Source organism: Dipodomys merriami, unplaced genomic scaffold, assembly GCF_024711535.1.
Source record: "Dipodomys merriami isolate MVZ:Mamm:240054 unplaced genomic scaffold, mDipMer1.0.p SCAF_7, whole genome shotgun sequence".
Lineage (NCBI taxonomy): Eukaryota > Metazoa > Chordata > Mammalia > Rodentia > Heteromyidae > Dipodomys > Dipodomys merriami.
The window spans coordinates 31512282-31522958 of NW_027206290.1; positions in this window are offsets into that span (position 1 = coordinate 31512282).

Here is a 10677-nt window from a genome sequence, read left to right on the forward strand (position 1 = left end):
AAGGGGGAAAATGTTGCTTTGGGAATAGTGAAAGATCCTGAAAGATAACATTAGAGCCTTCCGCAGTAGCAAGCTCATGCTACTGGGTGATCTGTTTACTTTCTGCATTGGTTAGAGTGAACAATACAAACAATAACCTCAAATCTTTCTGGCTATCTTCATAAAAGTTGTATAATAGTTTAATGCAGGGGCTCAGTTGATGGCCTTCTACAAGGTGATTCAGGGAATCAGTACAATCCATCTTGTGGCTCTGCTCACTGCTACCAGAGTCTCTATATTCAGTCAGCAGATGGATGAAGAGACAGGGAACATGTAGCATATGAACAAGTTTTCATGGGCCAAGCCAGGAAGTGGGGATTATTAATTCTGCCACATTCCACTGGCCAGAACTTAGTTATATATGACTACATCTGACCCCAGTGTAGGCTGGGAAATGTAGTCCAGTTGTGTATATAGGAGTTGAAGGGAAATGGTTTAGTAAACAACCAATCCATCTCTGGTACTGATTTGAAATTTTATCAATAGGATAAAGGGCCTCTATTTTGTCATTTAAGTAGGCATAACTGAAGAATACATTAAGAGACAACTACAAATACAGAGCAAATACATACACCTATTATAATGTGATTCTCAGATTTTCCTAGAGTTAGCATCATAAGTATTGGCTTTGTTACTCTATTATAACCAGTAAAGTATTCTGTTATTGGAAAAAATATAATTTGAGTTATATGTCAAGGGCCTGAATGGCTGGGGAATTAATATAAAAATGTGATGAAAATGAATTCCTCAATAAATCCAGGCCTTTAAAAATCATTGTAGAAGCTGAGCACTGGGTTCACACCTATAATCCTTGCTACTTTGGAGGCCCAGATTGTTGGGATAAAGGTTCAGGTCCACTCTAGGCAGAAAAATGTCCCTTTTTATAAGGTCACTTCTCAATGAAGAGCTAACCATGATGGCATATACTTGTTGGGTGAACTACTGGGAGGTTGTGGTCAGGGACATGAGACTATCTCAAAAATAACCAGCAAAAATTGGAGATGGGAGGTGCCTGGATCAGTGGTAAGAGTGTCTACTTAGCAAAGCATGAGGCCCTGAGTTCAAAACCCCACTGTAGCTGAGACAAATTATACCACAAGCCCTTCTTTTCTTTATCTTTTAGCTGGTTGGAAGATTCAACCCAGCAGAGCTGGTGAGACCATTATTGCTGGAACCATAATTTGGCTGCCCCAACCCTCATATTTTGATGAGCCTGAGCAAGAGATGGTATCCCGTGTGGTTAGGAAATTGATTACAAAAGAGAGATTGAACAAAGAGATAATGTATATCTTTTACCACTTGAGCCATGCCCCAGCCTTTTTGCTTTTTAGTTATTTTTCAGATTGACTCTTGTACTTTTTGTCAAGGCTGGCTTCAAGACTGTGATCCTCCTACTTATACTTCCTGTGTAGCTGGGATCACAGGCATGCTTTACCATATACAACTTATTTTTTGCCCAGTCTGGCTTCAAATCACAAACCTCTTGATCTCTGCCTCCTAAGTAGCCAAAATTATGAGCTCACATATTCAATATAAATAGATGTAGATAGATGAATCTATTTCTATCACAAATATAGGAACTCATTTATATGTCCTCTCTGAGTGATAAGAACCAATAATAGCGGCCTACTAGGCACCACTGCTAGATATCATTTTCCACTTGAAAAAAAAAATCAGAACCAGGCTGGGAAGGTGGCTCAGTGGTAGAGTGCTTGCCTTGCATCATGAGGCCCTGGGTTCGATTCCTCAGCACCACATAAGCAGAAAAATCCAGAAGTGGTGCTGTGACTGAAGAGCTGAGGGGCAGCACCCAGGCCCAGAGTTCAGGCCCCACAACTGACCAAAAAAAAAAAAAAATCAGAACCAATCAGCCTGGAAATGTCTAGAGAAGCTTAGAACTTCTTATACTTGAAAGTAAAGAAGTGGCCAGCTGCTGGTGACTCCTGCCTATAATTCTAGCTACTCCGGAGGCTGAAATCTGAGGATCATAGATCAAAGCCAGCACAGGAAGAAAAGTCCCTGTGAAACTCTTATCTCCAGTCAACCACTCAAAAGCCAGAAGTGGCTTTGAGCTGTGGCTCAAAGTGGTAGAGCACTAGCTTTGAGCTCAAGTACAGTACCCAGGCCCTGAATTCAAGCCCCATGACCAACAAAAACAACAAAAAAAGAAAGTAGTGTTCAGAGAATAACATATTTGTCAAAAGGATAAATAACCTATCACGAAGCAGTGTTCACAGGTGAAAACAAATCATTTTTATATTAGATTAAAACCATCTGAGTAAAATAGGAATGAATTGATACATGCATAATAAATAAAGGGGGAGAAGGGAAACAATTGATAGAGAAAACAGGATGAAATTAAAAAATAAATTTGGCAACCATCATAGCAATAAATATTTAGGCAATAGTTATCAGAATATATGATATTTCCACAAGTCCCTACATACTTATTAATTAATAAGTATCCAATACTTATTAATTGACTCTGCAGTAAATAAATAAACTTGAAATTTGGCTGATATCATCTTAATCAAGTTATAAAAGCTCACCTCCAAAGTAAATAGACAAATCAACAGTTTGCCTCTGACTAAGTCTAAGAACCCAGCATCCCATCACTTCTATAGCATTTCTTGAAACATCACATCGCCTGGATTCATTCACTAAGGCCATATCAGCCAAACCTAAACTGACATTCTACAAAGTACCTAAAATGTAGTCTTCAAAAATAACCAGAGAGCTGAACACCAGCCATTCATACCTATATTCCTAGTTACACAGGAGGCTGAGATCTGAGGATTGAGGTTTGAAGCCAGTCTGGGCAAGAAAGTTTATGAACCTCAACTCCAATTAAAACCAAAAAAGCTAGAAGTAGAGCTGTGGTTGAAGTAGTAGAATGCTAGCCTTGATTGAAAAAGCTAAACAAGAGGACAAGGTCTCAAGTTCAAGCCTCAGTACAGACACAGACACACAGACACAGACACAGACACACAGACACAGACACACAGACACACACACACACACACACACACACACACACGAAAGAAGGGGAAGAGAAGAATAGAAGGGAGAGGAAGAATGGGGCAAGTGTAGCAAAACTGAAACATAAAGAGTTAGAGACATTGCTCAGGTGGTAGAACACATCTGCCTCCAAAGTACAGGGCCCTAAGTTCAAGCCCAAGTACTAGCCAAACAAAAAACAACAACAACAAAAATAATAAGCTGGGCACTGGTGGCTCACACCTGTAATTCTAGCTATTCAAGGGGCTGAGATCTGAGGATCGTGATTCAAAACCAGCCTGGGCAGGAAAGTCCATGAGACTCTTATCTCCAATAAACCACCAGAAAACCAGAAGTGACACTCTGGCTCAAGTGGTAGGGCACTAGCTTTGAGCTGAAGAGCTGAGAGACAACGCCCAGGCCCAGAGTTCAAGCCCCATGACTGACAAAAAAACAAAACAAAGCAATAAAAGCATAAGTAAATAAAAAGAGCGAGCAATTGAAATTGAAAAATAAAAATAAATGAAAGGTATGCAGTTCTTTGTAACTTTCCTGTCAATTTGAAATCATTTCAAAAGTTAAAAACATGTAGCCAGTGTCAGTGGTTCACTAGTCCTAGCTACTTAGGAAGCTGTGATATGAATACAGAGGTTCAAAGCAAGCCTGGGCAGGAAAGTCCATGAGACTGTTATCTCAATTTACCATAAAAAAGCCAGAAGTAGAGCTGTGACTCAAGTGGTGGAGTGTCAGCCTTAAGCAAAAAAAGCTGAGAGCCCAGGCCATGAGTTCAAGCCTCAGTACCATCCCCTAGCCCTGCCCACCCCCCAAAACATTACAAAATGTGCAATCAACAGGACATCTGGACTCTGCTGGAAGAGACACTTTGTAGTAGCTGAAAGATAACAGCAATGAGAAGCAGTCAAGTATCACAGTGAGAAAGAAAACAGGATTAGGAATAAATGTCTAGATGGGGTCCTGACACTGTCTCCTACCAATTAGATGATGTAGAAGAAGGCGTTTCGCCTCTCTGATGATAATAGTGATCTCACAAGATGCCATGCTGCTTAAATAATAACAATATATGTGACAGAGCTTTGTGAGTCATAATGCATGGCTACAAATATAAATCATCATCGTATCTTCGAAAACTACAACCAGTGAGTGCAGAGCTGGCCTCTTGGTTCCCATGGATCTTTCCATTCCAATGGATCTCAACACAGTGCTTCTGAGAGAGGCGAGCTCTCTTCTGGACTGAGACAAGCATGCCTCGCACCAAGAAAGGGGCACCATGGATGGCAAAGTCAGCAAGGCTTAATGATGCTCATATATTTGTGTCATGTGTGCAGGTGTGTGCTGCACACTTGCCTTAGAAGCTAGGTTTCTGGTGGTTTCTCTGTGAACAGAAACCCCCATGGGGACTGGTGCCTGCTGTTAGAGACTCACAAACATCTGCTCGTGCAGCCTGGGTAGTCCCTTCTAGAAGGAAAACCCCTCTGCTTCTGTCACTCCGTCAAAAACACTTATGTACACAACATTAAGATGCAATGCAGTCTCTGGAAATTTAGGAAGCAAGGCTCTAATGCCACACACTACAGATGAGCTGAAAGACTTGCAGCATGGAGTACTGGAAACCATCAGCATGGCCTGAACGTTCTCCAAAGCCTTTCACACACCTTCCTTTGTGTGAGGCTTAGAATCACAGCAACCTGAGGAAAATATTGTTGTAGATAGGGTGCCAGTGGCTCCTGCCTGTAATCCTCTGTGTGTGTGTGTGTATATAATATATCATTTTGCCTTTTTTACAGATCAGGACTTGCCCTAGTCAGATCTGGAATTTTCCATAGTCCACAGAGCTAATAAATTAATAAATGGCACACATAAGATCAAGACCTGAAGCCAGCTACTGGTGGCTCATGCCTGTAATCCTACCTACTACTCAGGAGGCTGAGATCTGAGGATCCTGGTTCCAAACCAGATTGGGTACTAAAGTAAAGACTATTATCTCCAATTAACCACTACCACCAATACCACCAACAACAACAAAACAAGCCAGAAGTGGAACTGTAACTCCAGTGGTAAAGCACCAGCCTTGAGTGAATAGCTAAGGGATAACACACAAGCCCTGAGTTCAAGCCCTAGTTATGGCACAAGTAAAAAAAGGTCAGAATCTGAGCAATGACCCTATGCACCACAGACACTGGGTCTCCCTCACTTCCCATTCCTGCTTCAGGGGTTCTGTTTCCTGTACCTCAGAGTCTCATAGCTCTTCTGCCACAATACCCCACCCTCAGCTGTGTGGCCCTGAAGCCTCCTATGCTGGAGTTCCCCTTCACTTTGTCTGACCACCTTCACCCTAGTCCCCACATTGCTGCTAGAGCCACAGGTCTTCAACACCTTAGTTCTTGCTGCTTAGGGCTGTCGCTCCCTGTTCTGGAGCCAAGAAAAGCAAAGGAGGCTGAGGGTGCTCTGGCAAGGCCTCAGGGAGCTGGCTCAGGAATGCATGTATATGCTCTTCCTCCTTCCCAGCCCTGCTACTGTGTCATCTTCTAGTCCAGGCAGACAGTTCCTTTCCTCCCAGTGCCAGCAGAAGGAGCAACAGCGCCTTTCTGATTCCTTCCATCCCTGAACATCAGGCTGGAGGGGCACTGCTGGGACCCACACAGACAGATGGCATGGGACATTGAGAAGGCCCATCACTCCATTCACTTGGTAGCAACTGCTCCTGACCCATCAGAGGCTCCCCTGAGAAGGGGCAACTCTAGTGGCAGTCATGTGACCACTGTGCTCTGACAGCTTCCGGTCCCATCAACGTCCTGAGTCCAGAGAACTGAGAGCACTTTGTTGGGTCTTAAAGGTAAAAAGAACCAGCCCACCTGGTTGCTAGGAAACCTGGTATCCAATTGGCCCATGGGTGTCCTTGAGGAAAGCCTTCTCTTCCCTGGGACATGGGCACACACTGGACCTGAAACATAAGGAACATACTTTGGGTTCCTTCTACTTCCCCATACTTTGGCTCTTTTGGATTGGAGGTCGGTCTGGGAGGAACTCACACCTGGAATTTAGACCACTGACTTCCATGCTCTGTTCAGGGCTGATTCTGAAAATGGAGGCCACCATGGGAATTGTGGGGAGCAGAGAGTCGTGTGCATAGCTGAGCTTCTGTTCAGAGGGACCCCAGAAATTGGAGTGAGTGGGCCTCCTGCGTCTGGTGGTGGTTCAGATGGTGATGCTGGGGTGGGATGGGGAGAAGCCAGCAGGTTCACCTATCTCCCACAGACTAGGGGAACATATACCCCAGAGAGCTCAGGGCTCAGTGCTGACACGAGTGAGAAGCAGAGAGAACTGAAGTGAGCATTGCATAGCAGACTCAGCCAGGCGAGGCAGAGCTTAAGGCAGCTTACAGCTTGCTTTTTCCCTCTGTAAAATGAAGAGTGTGGCTTGGGATATTTTGGGGGTCTCTTGCAGCTTTGACACTTGATCACCTCATATGTAAAGAACTGGTTCATTAGGTAGTGCTGGCTTCCCCAAGGGCTCAGGCAATATGGATGCCTGCCTCAGGATTGCCCAGCTGAGCATCTGCTTGAACAGGCTAGAGGGAGGAGAGAGAAGAGAGCGTTATCTCTTCCCTCCTTCCTCCTAGCACCCCCCCACCCCACCCCCAAGGGGCATAGGATCCTCTAACATTTCTCCATCCCATAAGAAACCAAACCTGGCTAAGCCCAGGGACACAGAGAGGTGGCCCTGGGCCAAGATCAACAGCTGCCTTAGGTGTCATCTTGCTATGGGGGTAGAGAAGAGCTGGACTTTTAAGGTCCCCTTGGAGACCAGGGTAGGTAATCTGAGCCTTTCCCTTCTTGATACCCTGAGAGAAAAGGCTTGAAGTTCTCCATAGGCTAGGTCAGCATTGCTCTGAAGCTTGGGTCCATCTTTCCAGGCTCCAGCGCTTCTGTATGTGAATTCTAAGAAGGTCAGTCTGGCTGATGTGTGTGGCAGGCAGCCCCAGAGAGAAACACAGCCCGGGGTGCCAGGGGAGGCAGCCACCAAGCCGTTTCCCCCCATACACACACAGACGGGGTATTGATCTTGCTCACTCACCCCTCCCACCTCCCTCTCTCCACTTCATGGCGCAGCTAATGGCCTGGAAAAGACTGGCCAGCTGTTCCCCAGCTGTGACATAATGAGCTCAGGGACGATCAATGCTGTTCCGGTCTCTAATTAGGCCGAGGAGCTGGCTGGGGTGAGAGTGTGGCCTGTTTCCTGAGGGCGCCACTTCCACTCCAGTCTCCAGCTGCTGTCTGCTGGCAGCCACCTGGGCCCACACATCTGCGCCCTAGAGGAGTGGGCAGGGCCCTTAAGTGGCCCTTTGAAGGGTTTCTGGCCTAGAGCACCTTCTGTCACAGTAGAAGTTGGGGCTTCAGAATCATGTTAGGGGAGCACCTAGCACTGAATAGGAGGCCACTTTCTGCTGAAGCTTGCAGTGACACCCTGCTCTCTGCCAGCCATCTATCACTTTATACAGTGGCCTTCACACACACACACACACACACACACACACACACACACACACACACACACACACACACACACACACACACACACACACACACACATACACACACAGAGCTCCCTAACCAGGAGACTCTTCCCAGAACCCTCCCCACCATAGGTCCTGGATGAGCAAGTCTGGGGCTGTAAGGAAGAGACTGGAGGCAAGTTTGGCTGCTAGCCCAGCCTCCCTCTGCTATTTATACCCCCAGTCCATGGAGGAACAGATCAGCTTCTCTGTGTACTCGCTGCAGAGGAGGAAGTGAGGGTGAGGAGAGAGATGGCAAGCTAAAGGTACACACTGAAGGAAAGACTCAAAGCAGTGAGAGAGCAGAGGCCCATGGCCAAGAGGTTCTGGAGACTTGGAGAGTGTTCAGAACAGGATACAGACAGCAAGGCAGAGAGAGATCAAAGAAGGGAAATCAAATAAGAGAGTCAAGAAAAAGTGAGAAAATGGGGCACCAAGAAAGAAAAGAGATGAGATAAAAGAACCAGGACACACCTTGTGCTTTAAGGCTCAGGCCTCAGGCACTGGATCAGATACCCCATTGGGGAAGCTGAGGTGCTGGGCAAAGAATATCCAGCACCCTGGTGTGAAATTACAGGAGTTAGGAAAGAATGGACTGGGGTGAGAGAGGCACAGGGAACAGAACCACAGGGCTATGGCAGAGGCTGGTTTAGAGTCATGAGGGAGTAGAGAAGGAACTATTTCAGGAGGCCGAGAGTGAGGAGTTTTAAGAAAGAAGTCACATGGGTTTTTTTTTGCAGCCTACAATTCAAGGGTAGCCCAACTGATAGGGTGCCACAGATATAGGGACAGCCTAAGCTGAGGAGGAGACATTCTTCAGAGCCAGGCTAACTATTCACACAGTTGAACACAAACAAATCAGATTAAGCCGTGTTTATCTAGGATCCAAATACCCCATGTCATCCTTTTAGGGGGTCCCTTCCCAGGACTTCCTGGCTTTGAGCTTCTGCAGTTGTTGGAGCCCTGAGAAAGGAAACCATACAAAGGTAGTGGCTGCTGACTCACACTCAAAAATCCAGAGGGCAATGAACTAGAGAGGCTCTGACTCCTGGTTCAATTCTTCAGTTGATGCTGGGGTTTTTTAGAGAAACCAGTGGAGATGCTCCACACACATGGCTTTCTTCACTTGTCTACCCCAGAGCAACACAACCTGCTCGAAGTAGAAAAGTATGTTCCTTTAGGAATCATAGCCCTTCCACCTGAAACTTACAGTGTAAGAAGATAGGAGTCCACAGGACCTGGAGAAGGGAAGGGGGGAAAAAAAAGCAGGGGTGGGGGTGGTGGTTAGAGTAGAAAAGCCGGTCATTAACAACTGCAGAGCACTTTCTTCAGAGCTTGGCGGCCAACACTGTCCTCTGGTGGCTATTGTCTGTCAGTACAGTCTAGGGGCCCTAAAACGGAAAGCAGTCCTCTTTCCCACTTTGATCCTCTCTATTCAGGGACCCTTGCCCCAGTTAGGCTAATTTAGACCCTCCAGGTTTATTCCTGCAGGCTAGGCTGCCAAACAGATAAATTCTATACACTGTTCTACCCAGAAAGGTTGGTGGAGCTCACCTTCACTCTCCTCTGAGGGATCACTCAGAGGCCTTCTCTTCATAGAAGACTTCCCAGACTTCTGGGTCTGGGAAAGTGGGTCTCCCCGGGATCCACGAGCATGGGAAATAAATGAGGTTGGATTTTTTTTTTTTAAGGTAAGCTAGGAATGCAAGGAGAAAAGAGTAGAAAGGAGAATGTCTGGGAAACAAGACACAAAGTCAGTATTACTGGGCCCAGCAGTGTGCTGCCTGGAGAGGGAAGAGTAAAAGGGTCCTTAGGGCTCAGTGGAGCCTGGTTTGACTGAGAATAAGATTCATGCTTAGGGGCAACCAGCAGACCAGAGACATTTGCAGGGTGAGAGACCAGGCTATTAGGAGTACATTGCAGAGCCCCCAGTTGAAAACCTAGTATTTCAGCCGGGGGCCGGTGGCTCACCCCTGTTATCCTAGCTACTCAGGATTCTGAGATCTGAGGATCGCGGTTCAAAGCCAGCCAAGGCAGGAAAGTCTACGAGACTCTTATCTCCAATAAACCACCAGAAAACCGGAAGTGGCCCTGTAGTTCAAGTGGTAGAGCACTAGCCTTGAGCTGAAGAGCTAAGGGACAGCACTCAGGCCGAATTCAAGCCCCACAACTGACAAAAAAAGAAAAAAAAAAAACTAGTATTTCATTCTCAAGCCATGGCTTAAAAAAAAAAGTTAATCTTTATATATTTTTACTTTTTTTGTTGTTGTTGTTGGTCGTGGGGCTTGAACTCTGGGCCTGGGCGCCATCTCTCAGCTCTTCAGCTCAAGGCTGGCACTCTAGATTGCCACTGGTGCCTGGCAATCTTTATATTTTTTTATTTTTGGGCCCATACTGGGGCTTGAACTTAGAACCTGGGCCCTTTCCATTAGCTTCCTTACTCAAGGCTGGCTAGCCCTCTACCACTTGAGTAACACGCCTACTTCCAGCATTTTGTAGGTTAATTTGAGATAAGGGTCTTATGGACTTTCCTGCTAGGGCTGGCGTCTAACCCTGATCATCAAATCTCAGCCTGAGTACCTAGGATTACAGATGTGAGCCACCAGCACCCACCTAAGGAAGTTGACCTTGAACTGGGCATTTCAGGATGGAACGATCTGCTGAGTGGTCTAGGGTGCCATATCTCTGCAGATCAGACTGGGTAATTTCTTTGATCTATAGGGAGAATTTCCAGGCACTCAAATGACCACTCCACGCCTTTTCTCCTCCTCCCCAAGGAATGGACATGCAGGTCATATGTGGAAACCTGAGTATCATTTAATTTTCAGATCTCCTCCTCTCTGACCTCCTCCTCCCTGAGTCCTCTCCATCACACATTCACGGGCTCCCACTCCTTCATGACCTGTGTGTCTTCATGTCCCTCCCTCTGAGCCTGAGCAACAAGGAAAATTCTCATTCTCTAGTTCAGCCCCTTGCTCTGAACGTGTGGACTCAGTAAATACTTTATGACTGACTTGACTCATGAAAACACTGGCAATAGCTGTATCTGACTTACAAGATTTCCTACA